Below are 22884 nucleotides of genomic sequence, written 5' to 3' on the forward strand. Positions count from 1 at the left end.
TTATTTTCCAATTGCTTTTGCCTAAAGTAAATGGAAAAGGCCTATTTTTTTCTTCAAACTTTGCTTTCATGACCTGGCTAATGAAATTTTCAAATTTACCCATTTTCCATAACATTCCAGGTAGATTCAGTGCTGAGTAACTACATCCCAGGTAGATTCAGTGCTGAGTAACTACATCCCAGGTAGATTCAGTGCTGAGTAACTACATTCCAGGTAGATTCAGTGCTGAGTAACTACATTCCAGGTAGATTCAGTGCTGAGTAACTACATTCCAGGTAGATTCAGTGCTGAGTAACTACATTCCAGGTAGATTCAGTGCTGAGTAACTACATTCCAGGTAGATTCAGTGCTGAGTAACTACATTCCAGGTAGATTCAGTGCTGAGTAACTACATTCCAGGTAGATTCAGTGTTGAGTAACTACATTCCAGATAGATTCAGTGCTGAGTAGCTGATAGAGATTTTCCTCAAACTTACAAGAATTTTCAAGAACCTTCTAGAATGTTGTAGAACTTAGGATAATTTTCTAGAACCTTCCACAGTAATATATATACAGGGGCTCACCACACACCACTTCAGTTTAGTTCTAGCTGCCTAAGTGAACACATAGACCTATCTGATTTTATCAGAGGTGACATCAAGAAGCTGTAAACATTCTCCAGATGAATTTTGCCATGTATGTGGCCAATTTATCAAGACAAGAGTGAAGAAGTACTCTGTGACAGTATCTACTAAAATACCTACAAGACATATTTTGGAATGCCTGTCGTGGATCAATACAAACCCTGGATACCTCATTATACCTGTGAGCACTGCAATAGAACTCTAGAAGGTAAGACGGACAATTTTTGTTTGATTGATCAGTAAGGTTTTATATATATACAAATGTTAGACCTTTTACATTTTAAATATCTTTTTTTTTTTATTTCCAATAGTATAGAAAAATATCACATATAAAATATTTTGCATGAACCTCTCACACATTAGTTGTGGATGAACTAAATTTATTCTTTATAATAATTTTATTTTGCTCTTTTGCAGGATGGTACAGAGGGGAAGAGAGAGCCATGAAGTTCTCTATTCCAAGAATTTGGTGTGAACACACTGACCACTCAAACAATTGTTACTTCTGCATGGTGGACCCTTCCATCATCCAGTGCCACACTGCCCTGAGTCCTCTGTACTCACTCTGCCAGAAAGAAAGCAGCCATCCTCAGAAGAGGAGGTAGATGGTGAAGATCCAGATTACAATTTCAGAGGTGCAGCTGGTGAGAGAAACCCATACTACCCCAACCAAAGAAACCCCAACGACTTGATCAGAGATCTTGGTTTAACAAAGTCAAATGTCAGGACTGTATTTGTGGTCTGATACGTGAAAGTGATTTACATTACAGTCGCAAATCTAGAAAAACTACTCACTTCTAAACATTTTTGTATAACTTTAGTATAAATACATGTAAATCATGATTCACATGTTGTTTTATTCAGACCTTATATTAATGAAAATGTGCAAATTTGCCTGTTTTTACATAGAAAATAGATTAATTTCTAAATTTCATTATCCAGGTCACAAAAGCAAAGCCTGAAGGGAATAATGGCCATTTTCTATATGTTTACAACATAAGTAATTAAGAAATAACAAATACTATCCAGGAACAAAATTTGTGTTAGACATTGTGATTGTCACAAGACAAGAAATAACAGAACAAGGGTTATTTTACAATAACTAAGCAAACGTACGTGTGTGCGCGCATGTGTGTGTGTGTGAAGAGAGAAAGAAATAATAAGAGTGAGTGATAGATTATGCAACTTTGTTTTTATATTCTTCAACACCATTACCCATCTGTGAAGTTCCCTAATGTCTCCTGGTTCGTATATAAAACTAATTATTTAAATTCATTTTTAATTCTCAACAACAAAATCATGTTTAATTTTATTTTATACAAGTTAAAAAAATTCAAAGAAATTGATCTTACATGGACTGAATATTGTTTGGTTTAAAATTATCATAACTCAACATTTAATAAAAATATTTATAGAAATATGTTACACCCTAAGTCCAACAGTTTTATCTCTAAAGTAATTTTACAATAAATAAATCTCACTAAAGTTAATACCTGAAATGAGACTTAATATTTCATTCTTATGCACACCAAGCTAACATTTCACACTTATATTCATTTATAATTTTACATAGGAAATATTTTCTCCAACATTAAATACATAGACAGGTAACAAAATGAGATACAGATGTTTATAAAGGTTGAAGTATTTTAAAAGACACACACCTGTGTAGAATAAATGTTACAAGCAGCTAATCTGATACTGGCTCCAAGTGCTACAAGTGTCTCGATTAAAACCTGCAATTTACAAAAAACATACAAATTGGTTTCACTTCTTACAAAAATATGCTGCATTTATTATAAGCACATCTAGTCAAATATCTTTCTAGTAACATTATTAATAATACATGCAAAGATAATCTTGAAGGAACTACCACTTTGTAATACAAACGTGGTAACATTACACAGTTATGACTTAGAATAAGCTAGAAACATGTTATGCAAAATAAACTCTAAAAGAATCAAAGATTAGAATATCAATTTAGGGAAAAAGAATAAAAATGAAATGAAAATCTTTATACGTTATAAATACTGTAACAGATCCAATATTAAAAACATCTGTGAAATGTTTTGTGCCAGATATTCATACACCAAGATAGTTTTCAAACGCATTACAGCTACATTGTAACAACATCAATACACTCAGCAAGTATAGAGAATTACCCCTGTTTATCAGTTTAAGTAATAATAAAAATCTTAGAATTCATGGCTGCACTTAGATAATTCATTTATTATCATGATTATACTATTACAATTTTTACAGCCTAATTGGCATGTTATATGATGAATACATTTAATTATATTGTAGTGAATGGTTAAAAACATTGTGTATATAAACACACTTTTAACATCAGTCTGCAATTCAAACTTTAAATAGAATCTGTGGATGTGAGGAAAACAATTTGGAATTTGGAAGACAAGCGAGTTTCACCTGTAATGTCTATATTAAACATTAGAAAATATTTCCATTTTGAAATATTTTCTTCATGTTATATAAACCTGAATATCTGTTTCTAATTAGAAATAGCTCGTACTCACTGCTGTCTGAGCATTGATGTGGATACAACAGACAATCTTGGCCCCCTTCAGTGGTTTATCCTGCTCGGCACGTTTCCGAAGTGCCATGATGCCTGCCATTTCTTCAATTAAAATAATAAAAATTATTATTCAGGTAACTTCTCAATACTTTAGTTTTAAAATTTCAAAAGACTTGTATATTCTCTAGAAAAATATGTAAACTATTGTCATACTTTTGTTAATCTTTAAAAGTAATGAAAAACAATAAAAATGACACACAAATAACAGAACTAAACTTTACATCACATACCAAAATTGACCACTACTTTACAGGCTTAACAAAACTGTCAACCTGAACAGCACCTTATTTCACACTAATGGATGACCTGAACAGCACCTTATTTCACACTGATGAACTGAATAACAAGTATACAATTTAATGGTAGTTTTTGAAGTATCTAACAGGACTCATCATACTAACATCAGACCTAAATGGAAGTTACACAATTTAATGGTAGTTTTTGAAGTATCTAACAGGACTCATCATACTAACATCAGACCTAAATGGAAGTTACACAATTTAATGGTAGTTTGTGAAGTATCTAACATGTCTCACCACACTAACATCAGACCTAAATGGAAGTTATACAAATTTAATGGTAGTTTGTGAAGTATCTAACAGGACTCATCATACTAACATCAGACCTAAATGGAAGTTACACAATTTAATGGTAGTTTTTGAAGTATCTAACAGGACTCATCATACTAACATCAGACCTAAATGGAAGTTACACAATTTAATAGTAGTTTGTGAAGTATCTAACAGGACTCATCATACTAACATCAGACCTAAATGGAAGTTACACAATTTAATGGTAGTTTGTGAAGTATCTAACAGGACTCATCATACTAACATCAGACCTAAATGGAAGTTACACAATTTAATAGTAGTTTTTGAAGTATCTAACAGGACTCATCATACTAACATCAGACCTAAATGGAAGTTACACAATTTAATAGTAGTTTTTGAAGTATCTAACAGGACTCATCATACTAACATCAGACCTAAATGGAAGTTACACAATTTAATGGTAGTTTTTGAAGTATCTAACAGGACTCATCATACTAACATCAGACCTAAATGGAAGTTACACAATTTAATGGTAGTTTGTGAAGTATCTAACATGTCTCACCACACTAACATCAGACCTAAATGGAAGTTATACAAATTTAATGGTAGTTTGTGAAGTATCTAACAGGACTCATCATACTAACATCAGACCTAAATGGAAGTTACACAATTTAATGGTAGTTTGTGAAGTATCTAACATGTCTCACCACACTAACATCAGACCTAAATGGAAGTTACACAATTTAATAGTAGTTTTTGAAGTATCTAACAGGACTCATCATACTAACATCAGACCTAAATGGAAGTTACACAATTTAATGGTAGTTTGTGAAGTATCTAACATGTCTCACCACACTAACATCAGACCTAAATGGAAGTTACACAATTTAATGGTAGTTTTGAAGTATCTAACAGGACTCATCATACTAACATCAGACCTAAATGGAAGTTACACAATTTAATGGTAGTTTGTGAAGTATCTAACATGTCTCACCACACTAACATCAGACCTAAATGGAAGTTACACAATTTAATAGTAGTTTTTGAAGTATCTAACAGGACTCATCATACTAACATCAGACCTAAATGGAAGTTACACAATTTAATAGTAGTTTTTGAAGTATCTAACAGGACTCATCATACTAACATCAGACCTAAATGGAAGTTACACAATTTAATGGTAGTTTTTGAAGTATCTAACAGGACTCATCATACTAACATCAGACCTAAATGGAAGTTACACAATTTAATGGTAGTTTGTGAAGTATCTAACATGTCTCACCACACTAACATCAGACCTAAATGGAAGTTATACAAATTTAATGGTAGTTTGTGAAGTATCTAACAGGACTCATCATACTAACATCAGACCTAAATGGAAGTTACACAATTTAATGGTAGTTTTTGAAGTATCTAACAGGACTCATCATACTAACATCAGACCTAAATGGAAGTTACACAATTTAATAGTAGTTTGTGAAGTATCTAACAGGACTCATCATACTAACATCAGACCTAAATGGAAGTTACACAATTTAATGGTAGTTTTTGAAGTATCTAACAGGACTCATCATACTAACATCAGACCTAAATGGAAGTTACACAATTTAATAGTAGTTTGTGAAGTATCTAACAGGACTCATCATACTAACATCAGACCTAAATGGAAGTTACACAATTTAATAGTAGTTTGTGAAGTATCTAACAGGACTCATCACACTAACATCAGACCTAAATGGAAGTTACACAATTTAATGGTAGTTTTTGAGGTATCTAACAGGACTCATCATACTAACATCAGACCTAAATGGAAGTTATACAATTTAATGGTAGTTTGTGAAGTATCTAACAGGACTCACCACACTAACATCAGACCTAAATGGAAGTTACACAATTTAATAGTAGTTTTTGAAGTATCTAACAGGACTCATCATACTAACATCAGGCCTAAATGGAAGTTATACAATTTAATGACAGTTTTTGAGGTATCTAACAGGACTCATCATACTAACATCAGACCTAAATGGAAGTTACACAATTTAATAGTAGTTTTTGAAGTATCTAACAGGACTCATCATACTAACATCAGACCTAAATGGAAGTTACACAATTTAATGGTAGTTTTTGAAGTATCTAACAGGACTCATCATACTAACATCAGGCCTAAATGGAAGTTACACAATTTAATGGTAGTTTGTGAAGTATCTAACAAGACTCATCACACTAACATCAGGCCTAAATGGAAGTTACACAATTTAATGGTAGTTTGTGAAGTATCTAACAAGACTCATCACACTAACATCAGACCTAAATGGAAGTTACACAATTTAATAGTAGTTTTTGAAGTATCTAACAGGACTCATCATACTAACATCAGGCCTAAATGGAAGTTATACAATTTAATGACAGTTTTTGAGGTATCTAACAGGACTCATCATACTAACATCAGACCTAAATGGAAGTTACACAATTTAATAGTAGTTTTTGAAGTATCTAACAGGACTCATCATACTAACATCAGACCTAAATGGAAGTTACACAATTTAATGGTAGTTTTTGAAGTATCTAACAGGACTCATCATACTAACATCAGGCCTAAATGGAAGTTACACAATTTAATGGTAGTTTTTGAAGTATCTAACACGTCTCACCATACTAACATCAGACCTAAATGGAAGTTACACAATTTAATGGTAGTTTTTGAAGTATCTAACATGTCTCACCACACTAACATCAGACCTAAATGGAAGTTACACAATTTAATGGTAGTTTTTGAAGTATCTAACAGGACTCATCATACTAACATCAGACCTAAATGGAAGTTACACAATTTAATGGTAGTTTGTGAAGTATCTAACAGGACTCATCATACTAACATCAAACCTAAATGGAAGTTACACAATTTAATGGTAGTTTGTGAAGTATCTAACAGGACTCATCATACTAACATCAGACCTAAATGGAAGTTATACAATTTAATGGTAGTTTTTGAAGTATCTAACAGGACTCATCATACTAAAATCAGGCCTAAATGGAAGTTACACAATTTAATGGTAGTTTTTGAAGTATCTAACAGGACTCATCATACTAACATCAGACCTAAATGGAAGTTACACAATTTAATGGTAGTTTTTGAAGTATCTAACAGGACTCATCATACTAAAATCAGGCCTAAATGGAAGTTACACAATTTAATGGTAGTTTTTGAAGTATCTAACAGGACTCATCATACTAACATCAGACCTAAATGGAAGTTACACAATTTAATAGTAGTTTTGAAGTATCTAACAGGACTCATCATACTAACATCAGACCTAAATGGAAGTTACACAATTTAATGGTAGTTTTGAGGTATCTAACAGGACTCATCATACTAACATCAGACCTAAATGGAAGTTACACAATTTAATAGTAGTTTTGAAGTATCTAACAGGACTCATCATACTAACATCAGACCTAAATGGAAGTTACACAATTTAATGGTAGTTTTTGAGGTATCTAACAGGACTCATCATACTAACATCAGACCTAAATGGAAGTTACACAATTTAATAGTAGTTTTTGAAGTATCTAACAGGACTCATCATACTAACATCAGACCTAAATGGAAGTTACACAATTTAATGGTAGTTTTTGAAGTATCTAACAGGACTCATCATACTAACATCAGACCTAAATGGAAGTTACACAATTTAATGGTAGTTTTTGAAGTATCTAACAGGACTCATCATACTAACATCAGACCTAAATGGAAGTTACACAATTTAATGGTAGTTTTGAAGTATCTAACAGGACTCATCATACTAACATCAGACCTAAATGGAAGTTACACAATTTAATGGTAGTTTTTGAAGTATCTAACAGGACTCATCATACTAACATCAAACCTAAATGGAAGTTACACAATTTAATAGTAGTTTTTGAAGTATCTAACAGGACTCATCATACTAACATCAGGCCTAAATGGAAGTTATACAATTTAATGACAGTTTTTGGAGGATCTAACAGACAACTGGCCAGCATCACCCACTGTCAACTCTACTGACTAGAGAGATGAAAGCAGACGTTTAATTCTATAGCTAATTTTGTGTTAAGTAATATGTAAAGTTACTGTTTTTTATTTTGTATGCTTCTTACTTGTAACTGTAGAACTCTATTGTTTGATTATGTGTAACAAACTGGAGAACCCACGAGACAAACTCCATCTATCCTGTTTTTTTTTTAAATTAATGACTGTATTACTTAATATTGATATGTAGGCACAGATATCATGAGGGCCAACCCCTCCTTCATTTATTTCAGAAATAAATTAGAAAAACAGCCAGCCATTCTGACACTACCATAAAGTATCAAAAAAAGACACTAGATGTCAGTGTTGTTATTTGACTGAGCTATTAATCACCATATGTGAACACAGCTGGAGTCTATAGTAATTCAGTACAGGCTTTAGTCATTCATTGATTATTTCTAACTCAGACAACAATCTGAGTGTCAACTGAATGTTATCATGGCAAATCTTCCAATGTGTAAGATGTTTTCTTCATAAAAGTGGATATGTTTTAGGGCCCTTACAGCCCCTGGGACAGATTTATTACAGAATTAATTGTTTAGAAGTTACAATTCTCATGAGAAGGAATTGTTGTGTGCTGTTGACGTTTAAAACAAATAAAAATACAAGTAGTGTGGCTGTATAAGTAATGACTTCTTTAAAATTAAAAACAAACTCTCAAAATCTGTTTTTTTCTCTAATTAGAACTATACACAATTAGAAACGTCATTTTAGTGAGATGTTTGAAACGTTTGTTTTTAACAATTTTTGTTTTCATATCAACCACAATACATGGGTTTGTTTGTTTTGAATTTTACACAAAGCAGCATGAAAGCTCTCTGTGTCAGCCATCCTTAATTTAGCAACCATTCATCATAACCCACTGCAAACTCTTGGGATTACCTATTACAAATAGGTACTCCCAAATTACAAATAAATAGTGAGATTAATCATCACAATATAATGTCTACATGGTTGAGAGAGCTAGAATATTTGGTGAGAAGGGGATTCAAACCCATGACCCTAAGTTTTGATTACCTAAACCAAACATTTCATCATAAGTACATATATTTTGTGAACAGTTTTGATTACATAAACCAAACATTTGATCATAAGTATGTCTTGAGAACTGTTTTATACTGATACAATCAAACAATCTGTAATGTTTGAAGTTTTAAGAAGTTATACACAAAAAGTGGAAACACGGGAACAAAATTTAAGAACTATCACATCAAATTTTGACAGTAATAATTGGTAAATATTAAAGGTTGGGTTAAAATTAAAGTTCCTGTTATATTAATTAACACTTTCAAAACCTAAAAGTTCTTCAAAGTATTACTAATTATTCAGAAGTAACAATTTATAATTACAAATACTTTAAACACACAATTAATAACAAAAAATATGTATTGTTTTAGTAAACTAACATTGTATTCTATTTTTTACTTCAAACATAATTAAATACTGAAATTATTCTCTGTATATCATTGTTTATATTTATGAAACAAATATTTAATCCTATTAAAATGAAATTAGTTATTACAATCAGAGATTGTTTAAATTACTGTAACACATCTGACCTTGTTCTGCTATTTCAATTTCCCGACGACCAAATGCTGATTGGTTGATATTTTTAACACAGAAGTCACTGAATCCTTTGGTGTTCTTCTGCACTTTCTCCCTCGGTGTAAGCCCTTCATCATCAGAGCTTGTGTCAGTATACGAGGCTAAGGAAAATGAAAACACACACACACAAACTTAGATCTGGTTTAAAAAATAATAAAAAAAAATCTAGTTACAAAACAAGGAAGCATGACCAGATACAAACTGATAAGAAACCAGAAAACAAGGTTTTAACAAACTTCGTTTTGTTTTAATGACAAGCAAATCACTAAGAGCTTTTAATATTACAAGAAGGATAAAATGAAGACATTAATGTTCTTCTTGGCATCATGATCTAAAACAGACAGCGGCTACAAAACTCCAGGTCACTCATCCTTAGTAGGTGGCCTTCACACATCTACCTAACGTCCTACACATATTGATTTATTGATCGGTGGAGATAGGATACTATAATTCAAACATAACTGGTCTCTCACTCTCTCAAGTAAGAAATATGTACAGCTTAATGGCTATACACAATCCTCCACTGTTCTGTAAATGGAGCTACACTAGAAGAAAAAAACTATGACCCGTTTTCTTTGTCTAAACAACAAGCAGAAAGCTTGTTTCAAATTAAATGACAAGCAGAAAGCTTGTTTCAAATTAAATGACAAGTAGAAAGCTTGTTTTAAATTGAATGACAAGCAGAAAGCTTATTTCAAATTGAATGACAAGCAGAAAGCTTATTTCAAATTAAATGACAAGCAGAAAGCTTATTTCAAATTAAATGACAAGTAGAAAGCTTGTTTGAAATTGAATGACAAGTAGAAAGCTTGTTTGAAATTGAATGACAAGCAGAAAGCTTGTTTCAAATTGAATGACAAGCAGAAAGCTTGTTTTAAATTAAATGACAAGCAGAAAGCTTGTTTCAAATTAAATGACAAGCAGAAAGCTTGTTTCAAATTAAATGACAAGCAGAAAGCTTGTTTCAAATTAAATGACAAGCAGAAAGCTTGTTTCAATTAAATGACAAGCAGAAAGCTTGTTTCAAATTAAATGACAAGCAGAAAGCTTGTTTCAAATTAAATGACAAGCAGAAAGCTTGTTTCAAATTAAATGACAAGCAGAAAGCTTGTTTCAAATTAAATGACAAGCAGAAAGCTTGTTTCAAATTAAATGACAAGCAGAAAGTTTGTTTCAAATTAAATGACAAGTAGAAAGTTTGTTTCAAATTAAATGACAAGCAGAAAGCTTGTTTCAAATTAAATGACAAGCAGAAAGCTTGTTTCAAATTAAATGACAAGCAGAAAGCTTGTTTCAATTAAATGACAAGCAGAAAGCTTGTTTCAAATTAAATGACAAGCAGAAAGCTTGTTTCAAATTAAATGACAAGTAGAAAGCTTGTTTCAAATTAAATGACAAGCAGAAAGCTTGTTTCAAATTAAATGACAAGCAGAAAGCTTGTTTCAAATTAAATGACAAGTAGAAAGCTTGTTTCAAATTAAATGACAAGTAGAAAGCTTGTTTCAAATTAAATGACAAGTAGAAAGCTTGTTTCAAATTAAATGACAAGTAGAAAGCTTGTTTTAAATTAAATGACAAGTAGAAAGCTTATTTCAAATTAAATGACAAGTAGAAAGCTTGTTTCAAATTAAATGACAAGCAGAAAGCTTGTTTCAAATTAAATGACAAGCAGAAAGCTTGTTTCAAATTAAATGACAAGCAGAAAGCTTGTTTCAAATTAAATGACAAGTAGAAAGCTTGTTTTAAATTTGCTTTATAATTCCAATATATTTTATTGAAACATTTCAAGTCCTGTTTTATAATTAGAACAGTATGTATTCTAGCTAAAAAAACAATCTTAAAACTCATTAAAATCTGTAATAAAATCAGATATTATAAAAATGAATAAACAAAAACAAATAGATGTTAAGATTACAGTAAGCATTTTATCATCTTCACAACATAATTAAGAACAAAAACTAACTTGGGCACAGTTTATTTATATGTATGTGTCACTGTGCAAATTCTTACAAAACCCAGAATCTACTATTAGGAGCACACTTGAAGCCATATGAGACATTTGGAACTGACCTCCATGTTTTCTCCACACACTTAAGACGTACACCTTCTAGTATTTAATAAACATGAGATTCAAATTACTAAACCACAACTCAAATATTATGGTTTCACCACATAACGTTATATGAGGTGATTCACATCTCTTGTCACTCTCAGTAATCAGTAGTCCAGTGATAACTTGACCATCTTGTCACTGTCATTAATGAACAGTGCATTGAAAATTCTGATATACAATCACTCTTTCACTGTTGCTTCCAGATTAATAAAGTGTTTGTTTCCAAACACTGGTATTCAACAGTTGTTTTACAAATGTTTTCTTCTTGGAGTTAAAAGTTCATTCTTATCCAAGAAATGCTCCATTAAACTAATAAAAGTATAACTCACTGTAAACTCAATACTTCAAAGTTAAAAATTTACAAATATAGAAAGAAAACTACAAAACAAACAACATGGTTATCGTGTAATGAAAATATTATTTTGGGTAAGAATTTTTTTATGGAAAGCTTTTGCCAACATTCCACTCTATTAGAGTCAATCATTCTGATAAATGGAACAGTACATACAAGATCAGCTGCTCTGGAGTAGTAGATCACAGCTACAGTTCACTTTGCAAAACCATGAAACACTGCAATAATTACAAACATTCATAATGTACGTTATAGCAGTTTCTTTTACTATAAGAAGTATTATGAAAACCTCTCTTTTCAATGAAGACATTAATGTTACACAACAAAAGAAAACAATATTTCTTGTGTTAAGAAAAAACATTCTTTGGTATTAAACACTGCAGGGAGATATTTTCACATAATGTCACCTCTAGTGTGAAATTAATTATACTTTCAGAAACAGAATCTGTGACACTAAAAGCTTTCATTTCCTGAAAGAAATGTGATCAACATATATCCACATTTTATGGATGGACCTTCTATCAGCAGCTCAGAGGTAATCCGAAATGAATCACGAAGACCAAACAGAGCAAAAAGAAAGTGTAACAGTCAGCAAATTACTGAACGTACTGTAAAGATGAAACTTTACTACATCAACCTAATACCCTTACGTTACTGGGCAAGTGCAGCAAATCAATACCGCTACGCTACTAAGCACGCAGCAACTCAACACCAATACACAAGACTCAAAATCATTACCTAAGCACACAGAGCAACATGGAGTAATTCAAACCAGTTTATTACGATACAGATACACTACTCTGTGGTAACAGTTTTTAAACATAATTAGAGAATAATAATTCACTATTTAATATACATTTCCTTGTTTTATTCGTAACATTTGTGGCCTTAAACTACAATTTATTTTTGTAAAGAAACAAAAGTAATTATTTTGACAAAAACATACATATTTCATAACTATCAAAACGTATTCAGACACACACAAGTCATTACAAACTTGTATATGACATGTAAAAAGCATCACATTATTACACATTACTCTCCCAATTATTTTTAACTCATAATTTAGTATACTTTTGGTTGGTTGATTTAGTGTTTTATGGCACAAAACAGCTCGACTATCTGTGCCAAACATCTGGTAAAAAGTTAAAAGGTAAATTTAGTAAAATTCATAAAAGTAAACTAAGGTAAAACAAAAAGTTTAAAAAAAACACACACATAACTAACATAAAACTAATGTTTACATCTAGTCTACAACGTTAAGAAAAAACTACAGTAATACAAGTTGTAAAGATAACAGATAAGACAAGCCCACATAGTGTTTAACTACAACAAAGCTACAACAGCTGTATTCCTAGGACCAGACACACACCCACATAGTAGTTAACCACAACAAAGCTACAACAACTGTATTCCTAGGACCAGACACACGTCCACATAGTAGTTAGCTACAACAGCTGTATTCCTAGGACCAGACACACACCCACAAAGTAGTTAACCACAACAAAGCTACAACAGCTGTATTCCTAGGACCAAACACACAGACACATAGTAGTTAACCACAACAAAGCTACTATAGCTGTATTCCTAGGTTCGTTGGTTTGTTTTATGACACAAAGCAGCTAAACTATCTGTGCCAAACATCCGGAAAAAAGTTAAAATTAAATTTAGTAAAAGGAAATTAAGGTAAAACAAAACAAAGTTTAAAAAACAAATATAACATAAAACCAAAGTTTACATCTAGTTTACAACATTAAGAGAAAAACTACAGTAATACAAGTTTTAAAGGACTTTCAGTAGCATAATTGTAATTATCATAACTCGCATGGAAAACAAACAGGTAAGTACAAAAACCACCATTAATCACCTGAAGCTGGCCTCTCCAGGCCTGGATCTAAGTTATTACATGTTATGGCTATTTTCAAAAAGTAAAGTAAAAAAAAAAAAGGTTTTAAAAGACGTGGAGCAAAATTATAATAATAACTCATCAGAATGACTAACGGGTACTTCAAACAGCAGCGTTAGTCACCTGAAGTTGGCCTCTCCAGTCCTGGTTTCGAGTTATTTAATGTTACTGCTAGTTTCTAATTTCAAATTGAACTAGATTAACTGTGATTTTTAAAAGGGAATCACATTAACAAGGTGTAAAGTATAAATTAAAAAACTTATATAGTATTAAAACCATTAATGATCTTTAAAAACTAAAAACATTACCAAGGTGGACAGTGTCACCATCACCAATAACACTAACGTTATGGACAAACCTTGTAACAGAACATGCTGAAAATGGTGCCGTTGTTAAGAGTCGTAATGACGGCATGACAGTAAAATGTGGCTTATTGTGATCTGAGTGTAACACAAACTACACACTGGCGCATCAGTTCCAGATAAAAGAAAACAATGAGTTAAAAAACTGTGACCAATGTGTAGTCTAGTTAGAACAACTTCCTCTTTCTGATCCTTATGGAAGGAAGACGGCCAAAGTCCAATATAGGGTTTTATTTGGAAGAGTTTGATTTCGCGTTGCTCACTCCTAGTTGACTGCCAAATGGCACAGAGCCGAGTCTTGAATACAGTATCATAGTCCATGTATGGAACAGGCAGAGCAGTGATAGTGCCAGAGTAGATGGACTTAGCTACAGTGTCAGCAAACTCATTCCCGCGAATACCAACGTGGCCTGGTATCCAGAAAAACTGGATAGAAGTAGATGTTGAAGAGAAATGGTCCAGTCAGTTTTGAATATCGGTGAAAACAGGGTGTGAACCAAGGTGAAGCGATTCCAGAGCCAGTATAGAACTAAACGAGTCAGTGTAAATAGTGCAGTTTGAGTACTGCTTCACTTCTATGTGATCCAGGGCAAGAGAAATGTTGTGCAGTTCAGCAGTGAACACAGAAGCCGTAGGGGAGATTCTGCAAACCATATGTATAAATAGGAATGGAAGGATGGTTCAAAAGATGTTCAGCAAATAACAGACAGTATTTCCAATTGGGAGTGTCTGCTTTTCTCAGACGACTTAAAGATAGGTCACAATTGGAAACTGTAAGAAGCCATGATGGGATGGGCTGATCAGTGGATATAGCAATGTTATCCAAGGACAAACCCAATTCACCCAACTGCACCTGGATATGAAAGGCAAAAAACGCAATGGCAGATTGCCTGTTCTGAAAAAGTATGACCGACCAAGGAAGGAAAACACTATCCCAGGTGGGATGCTATGGTAAGGAACGAAGACAGTTGCAAACAGCAGAGGTGCAAAGAAGGTTCATGAGACTATGTTTAAGCTCTGAACTGGGAAAGTGCAGACAGCTCCAGTGCAGAGCCAAAGTCCTAGATGATGAATAAGGTCTAGCATCTTTAAGGCTGATGGTCTGGCAGAGTCACAGACCAGCAATCCATAGTCGAAGTTTCGATCGAATAAATGCACGATATATCTTTAGCACAGAACATCAATCCACTCCCAAGTGGTGAAACATAGGACACAGAGGATGTTCAGTATTCTTGTACATTTTACCCATAGCTGGTTCATGTGTGGTATAAAAGTCAGCTTATGATCAAAGATAAGCCCTAAGAACTTTGTCTCAGGGACGACAGGCAGTACAATTTCACCGATACAGTGTTCAGCATCAGGGTGAATACCCCGTTAGCAGCAAAAGTGCATGCAAATGGTTTTAGAGAGAGAGAGATGTTAAAGCCGTTTGCTGTGATCCACTTCACTAAACGATTGAGGGCAGTCTGTAGCTGCCAATCAATATACCTCATGTTTGATGACTGACATGAGATGTGAAAGTCGTCGACATAGAGCTCATTTGCAAAGTGAGAGGAAGTTGTTCAGTGATGGCATTAAATTTTTACATTGAAAATTGTGACACTCAGAACACAGCCCTAAGGGACTCCAAGTTCCTGCAGAAAAGAGCAGGAAAGTGTCAAACCCACATGAACTTGGAATCTCCTGTCCATTAAAAAAATTTTAATAAAAATGGGCAAATGGCGAAATAACCCATATATATGGATGCCTCGCAAAATGCCATACCTCCATGTTGTATCATAAGCCTTCTCAATGTCAGAAAATATTGATACAAGATGTTGTTGTTTGAGAAAGGCTTCTCTAATGGACATTTCAAGTCAAATCAGGTGGTCCATGGTGGAGCACTATCATCGGAACCCACACTGTGTGGGCGAGAGGAGTTTGTTTGATTCAAGGAACCAAAAAAGACGAACATTAACCATCCTTTATAAGGTATTACAGAGACAGCTTGTCAAATCAATTGGATGGTAGTTTGAAGGAGTCTTGGTATCCTTCCCAGGCTTAGAGAAATGAAGGACAATAGCCTGGCACCAAGCATCAAGAAAACATTCTCCTGCCAGATCCGGTTAAAACAAATCAGAAAAATAGCAAGAGAAGCAGGGGGTTAGATGGAGCAGCATGTCATAGTGTACATCATCAGATCCAACTGATGTACTGCCAGACTGAAGAAGGGCCAGTTTGAGTTCCACCAGTGTAAAGGGACAATTATAGTCATAGAAACAACCAGCTTGAAAGGAAAGAGGTGATTGTTCTGCATGAGTCTTGATTACTAAGAAGGTGGAAGAAGAAGTAGAAGTGCTAGATAACCAACAAAAACTTTCACCCAGAGTATTGGAGGTGATTTGGGTATCAGCTACTTCCTGGCCATCAGAAAGCAAGACTGAGGGGGGGACAGAATTTTATTGCCCACTGACCTTTCGAATCTTGTCCCATATGACTTTGTAACTGGTGGTAGAAGATATGCCAGTTGTGAACTTAATCCAAGATTACTTCTGGCTTTGACATCTTACCAACCAATCATGTGCACAGGCCTGCTGGAAAGCAATGAGGTTTGAGAGTGTGGGAGATCTATGGAATGTATCCCAGGCCCATTTTTTAGCCTTCTGGCTATGTGTCACACAGGATTCCACCATGGACAAAGATATAATGGAAAATGTGTCAAGGTTTTAGGAATACATTGAGAAGCTGCTTGTGAGATAACATCAGTTACTGCTGCCACACAGTTGTCTATTGATGGCTTACAAATGATGACAGGATAACATTCTGTAAGAGCAGTGTAAGAAAGCCTGTTTGCTTGATCCAACTTCCACTGTGGCACACAGGTCAGGTGACATTGACCATGACCAGTCTCTCTCAAGATTATAGGAAAATGATCACTGCCTCATGGATTATTGTCAGCCCTCCATGAAAAGTGGGAGAATAATAAAGGAGAACAAATTAAGAGATCAATAGCAGTAAAGGACTGACTAGGTGCATGAAAATAAGTAGAAGAACCAGTTTTGAAAAGAGAAATGTTGTGATCAGAGAGCATACACTCTACAGAGCAACCCCTCCTATTAATTTCAGCACTGCCCCAGAGGGGATGATGTCCATTAAAGTCCCCCAGGATGAAAAAGGGAGACGACAACTGTTCAATGAGAGCATCAAGGTCTGATTGATCATATGTCTCTCCAGGGGACACGTATAGAGAACAAACAGTGATGGTATGACCCAAGGAAACATGGATGGCTACAGCCTCCAAGGGTGTGCCGACCACTTGACACATGCTGATCAACTAACAGTGCTATCCCTCCATGCACTCATCCATCACACAGGCTGTTATTTCTGTACAAGAAAAACTGCCAAAAGGTGACTGTATTGGCAGGCTTTAGAAATGTTTCCTGTAAAGGAAGACATGCAGGATGGCAGGAAGCAATCAGTGTTTTTATGCCATCCAGATTAGAACATAAACCTGGACAATTCCATTGTATCAAGGTGGCCATTTTTACTTATGTGTAGGCAAATTGGGTGGAGAACCTTTCTGTTTACAACCACATCTTGTTTCCTTACTGGGTCGATTGGGCAGGTCTTTGCTGTTGGAAGAGGATTACAGTGACTGAGGACATAAACAAATGATTGTTGTACATCTTGGGGTGGGAGAAGATGTATCCAAGGAAATGCCTGTACCTGGAACCAAAGGATGTGGATCTTGGGATTTGTTGGAATGTATACAAGGGACAGAAATAGGTGTTGAAGTTGATTCATCAAATTTTTTAACCATGGAGGTCAAAAACTTTTCATTTGTTTTGAGAACAATTTTTTGGAGGCACAGAGAGAAGTGTCTGCACTCCCACTGTAGTAGTGGAACGAAGTGCAGCAGTATACATCCGAGATGAGGTAGTAAACAGCAACTTTCAAGCCTCAAGATAAGTAATGTTATGAATTGTTTTTAAATGCTGCACCTCTTTTTCTTCCAACCATTTAGGGCAAGAACAAAAGTAGGACAGTTGAGAACCATTGCAACTGATGCAGTGAGGGTCCATTTCATACTCATAAGCATCGTGGTCTTTGTCCCTGCAACGAGCACACGTCAAGGAACCACAACATGATGTCTTCGAGTGACCAAACAGCAGACACTGGACACATTGGAGAGGGTTTGGAATATATGGCTGTACTCTGCAATTAAAATAACCTGTCTTGATGGTGGCAGGTGAACATAATGACGTAAATGTAAGAACAAGGACATTGGTCAGCATCATAATTCCATCTTTGCGAGTGGAGATACGTCTCACTGCAGAAACTCCTTGGGTGGAGAAAACAGCAAGAATCTCCGACTCTGGGATGTTCTTCAAATCTCTCTCAACAATAACCCCTAGTGATGAATTCAAAGTAGCATGAGGTGTAACCTCAATAGGTATATCCCCAATTGCCTTTGAATTCAAGAGGAGTTCACTGTGTTGAGATGTGGATGTTTCCACCAATAGGTCATCAGATCGAAGCTTCTTTACTGACTTTGGAGAGTCAGCAAGTCCCTCTAGTCCCTTCTGAATGAAAAAGGGAGACATTTGCCCTAAAGGTTTGTCTGAAAGAGAATGTAGTATAAGAAAATAAAGTACAACAGGGTGGTACAGATGGTGAAGATGGCTGCTCCGAATCTTCAAGACGTGGTCGTTTACCAATAGACTTTTTCACTATTTTAAGATTTTTATTTAAAGTATCCAAAATAAAGCAAGGTAAATTTTGGTGCCCACTGACCCCACCCACCGTGGAGCCCTACAAGGGGACACACTACAATGTGAAACAAGGACACTGCAGTAATGCCAAGGTTTTGTGAGCATTATTCCCAAACATCAGCAACAGATACAATGTCCACAACATCTGTTGAGAACATCCGACACCGGTACGTGGTTGACCCAAGGGGGCCACCCCAAGGCTGCCTGTCTATAGGAATTTAAGGCCAAAGTGGTGTGTTAGGGTTGGACCCCTCAACCCCCAGGATCCTCTCCTTCCCTTCACATGTTACCACACAGTACCTTCCCTGGGAGGTCCCTTCACCAGGTACAGGAATCCACATGGAGGAATATATTTTTGGTTTATGGTAGTTTTGTCACTTAAGGTGTAGAATTTTTTTTGGAAGCTTAGGAAATGTCTTGAAACAGGTAAAAAAAAAGTTATGTGAGAGTAAATTATTTGACACTGAGTAAGCTACACAGATTAGCTCTGGTATACTACATGTATGATTCTAGCAAGTACTACAAACAAGAAAGTGTATAAATATAAGAGAAGTTAACAAGTACGTAAGTGAAACTGATGTATTTAACATCTGTTGTGAAGTTTGGCCTATCTATAAGAACTCTTCATACCAACTTCTAGAATTTGTGGTTGAATAAATAAAACATCATTATCGTAAGTAGTGCTAGACTATTGCACTACACCCTACAGTAAAAATTATGTTGGCATTCACTTTTAGAAAACACTGTTGTGAAATATTTTACACTTTAAGTTAGTTCTGTTTTGAAAATGTCAGTACATAAAAACTTCATTCAACATTTACAGTAAACAAAAGTATTATCACATTTACTTTCAAACTCCAAACTATGTAAACTGAGACAGATCCTGCCTTTATCTTCAGGTAACTTGCATACTTTAAAAGTGATTAACATTGCAAACTGTCTTAAACCACTAGTTTAAAAGAAAAGAAAAATTCAACGTACTCGTATGTGATCCAAACACTAATAGATAATCACTTATTACACTGCTATAACAACTTAAACATTATAAAAAAATACTAGTTTATTATGTTCTCTAATGTCACAAGCAAAGTTTTCTTTATTGACGTAAATACGATCTCAATAAACCACTTGTCTTATAGCATACTCCAATGTCATTGGAAATTAATGTTTCTTTTTAAAATGATTAATATACATTTGTCTTACAGCAAGTTACAACTAGAACAGGTTGAAGTCACTGTTTAATGTTTCTTTTTAAAATTATTAATATACATTTGTCTTACAGCAAGTTACAACTAGAACAGGTTGAAGTCACTGTTTAATGTTTCTTTTTAAAATTATTAACATACATTTGTCTTACAGCAAGTTACAACTAGAACAGGTTGAAGTCGCTGTTTAATGTTTCTTTTTAAAATTATTAATATACATTTGTCTTACAGCAAGTTACAACTAGAACAGGTTGAAGTCACTGTTTAATGTTTCTTTTTAAAATTATTAATATACATTTGTCTAACAGCAAGTTACAACTAGAACAGGTTGAAGTCACTGTTTAATGTTTCTTTTTAAAATTATTAATATACATTTGTCTTACAGCAAGTTACAACTAGAACAGGTTGAAGTCACTGTTTAATGTTTCTTTTTAAAATTATTAACATACATTTGTCTTACAGCAAGTTACAACTAGAACAGGTTGAAGTTGCTGTTTAATGTTTCTTTTTAAAATTATTAATATACATTTGTCTTACAGCAAGTTACAACTAGAACAGGTTGAAGTTGCTGTTTAATGTTTCTTTTTAAAATTATTAATATACATTTGTCTTACAGCAAGTTACAACTAGAACAGGTTGAAGTTGCTGTTTAATGTTTCTTTTTAAAATTATTAATATACATTTGTCTTACAGCAAGTTACAACTAGAACAGGTTGAAGTTGCTTGTTTAATGTTTCTTTTTAAAATTATTAATATACATTTGTCTTACAGCAAGTTACAACTAGAACAGGTTGAAGTTGCTGTTTAATGTTTCTTTTTAAAATTATTAATATACATTTGTCTTACAGCAAGTTACAACTAGAACAGGTTGAAGTTGCTGTTTAATGTTTCTTTTTAAAATTATTAACATACATTTGTCTTACAGTAACTTACAACTAGAACAGGTTGAAGTTGCTGTTTAATGTTTCTTTTTAAAATTATTAACATACATTTGTCTTACAGCAAGTTACAACTAGAACAGGTTGAAGTTGCTGTTTAATGTTTCTTTTTAAAATTATTAATATACATTTGTCTTACAGCAAGTTACAACTAGAACAGGTTGAAGTCACTGTTTAATGTTTCTTTTTAAAATTATTAATATACATTTGTCTTACAGCAAGTTACAACTAGAACAGGTTGAAGTCACTGTTTAATGTTTCTTTTTAAAATTATTAATATACATTTGTCTTACAGCAAGTTACAACTAGAACAGGTTGAAGTTGCTGTTTAATGTTTCTTTTTAAAATTATTAATATACATTTGTCTTACAGCAAGTTACAACTAGAACAGGTTGAAGTTGCTGTTTAATGTTTCTTTTTAAAATTATTAACATACATTTGTCTTACAGTAACTTACAACTAGAACAGGTTGAAGTCGCTGACGACCGCCGAGAATCCTTAATGCCTTCTTTTTCGTGAATCCACAAGCCGCTTATTGGCAGACTCATCTCGACGCTGGGTCCGATCTTTGAAGTTTGGCAGGTCCATTAAAACTTGTGGAATCTTCAGAGCAGACAAAACCAGTCAGGTATATAGACTGCTTCCTACTACTATAGGAGAACAGGAGACTCCCCACCCCAAATAAATAAACTAATACATTTACACTGGCCAGACCAGTATATAGCAGAGCCAACACACCACTCAAAAAAAAAGCCATGAATGTCTCTGGAACTACTTTCTGTAATCTCTTCCCCCTTAAAGGGCTTTTTGATCCCCTATATAAAATCCACAAAACCTATAATGGTTTTATTAAATATATAAACAAAAGTTTATTTACCATAGATCTACTCAAACTGACTCTCAGTTAACAGACATTTAACCATTAGATCACTTGTGAGACTCTTCAAAAACTCTTTAGTTTGTTGTTTTAATTAAAACATTTGATGAGACATGGAGATAACTCTCCTAGTGACAGAACAACATACAACAATAATGGACAAGTAGTCATCCCATCTGTACACCATAACCCCAGGAACCATTAAAATAAACATTGGTGACGGAATCAGGCTAATACACAGAATGCTTCATCAGAATATACAAACACTTTGTAGAAAATGTTAGCAACCATGATGTAACTATATAAATTTTGTTTCTCACATAAAATAGTAGATTCAACTGAACCCTCTTTGCTTATGTGAGTGAGGACAGTTTAATGTACTGTTTTATTTTTATACTGGATTGTTCAATGGACTTCAAGAAGGGGGCACTGTTGTAAGCTATATTTTTAGTATCTGTTTGCTGGAAAGTGCATGAAACAATATTTACAAAGTTCATCCAGTAAGTAGAGACAACAGTACAATATAAGTAAGAGAATCAGTAAAGTAGTTAATTAATGAGTAACATGTGTTAAATAAGTGATTTAGTTCAGTATCAGTAATGAGAATTATCTCGCCTATTCTCTTACCTTTATTTGTGAATTAGGAATACATTAGTTCAAGATCAGCTGTTGAAATAAAAATGAAGTTGTGAGAAGTGAGCATAGCCGGTAGAAAAACCATTCCTGAAGAAAGAAAAAACATTCATGACCTCTACGTGGAATATAAAAAATAATTGAAATGAAACTTCCGTGGGCAGTAATTTAGTTTTGAAGGAAAGTAAGATTTCCTAACTGGAGTGTTAAGGAATACTGATATCCCTCACCACAGTAGAATTTATGTTGTTATTTTCACAAGTTTGGATTTAAATTGAGGTCGGGAATGTCTTTTTTTGTCAA

The 22884-nt window shown here is 33.9% G+C and overlaps 1 pseudogene across 1 annotated transcript in view; it reads right to left on the minus strand.

Moving 5' to 3' along the window:
• Nucleotides 1–22196, minus strand: part of LOC143256405 (adenosylhomocysteinase-like 1) — a 48734-nt pseudogene extending 26538 nt beyond the window's left edge. The window contains exons 1-4 of the transcript XR_013031339.1: nucleotides 21529–22196; nucleotides 9399–9545; nucleotides 3161–3261; nucleotides 2288–2359 (exon numbers count right to left, since the gene is read on the minus strand). The product of XR_013031339.1 is annotated as an adenosylhomocysteinase-like 1 (transcript). The remainder of the gene's footprint in view (nucleotides 1–2287; nucleotides 2360–3160; nucleotides 3262–9398; nucleotides 9546–21528) is intronic.
• Between the last annotated feature and the right edge of the window lie 688 nt (nucleotides 22197–22884).

This window comes from Tachypleus tridentatus, chromosome 7 (genome assembly GCF_004210375.1).
Source record: "Tachypleus tridentatus isolate NWPU-2018 chromosome 7, ASM421037v1, whole genome shotgun sequence".
Lineage (NCBI taxonomy): Eukaryota > Metazoa > Arthropoda > Merostomata > Xiphosura > Limulidae > Tachypleus > Tachypleus tridentatus.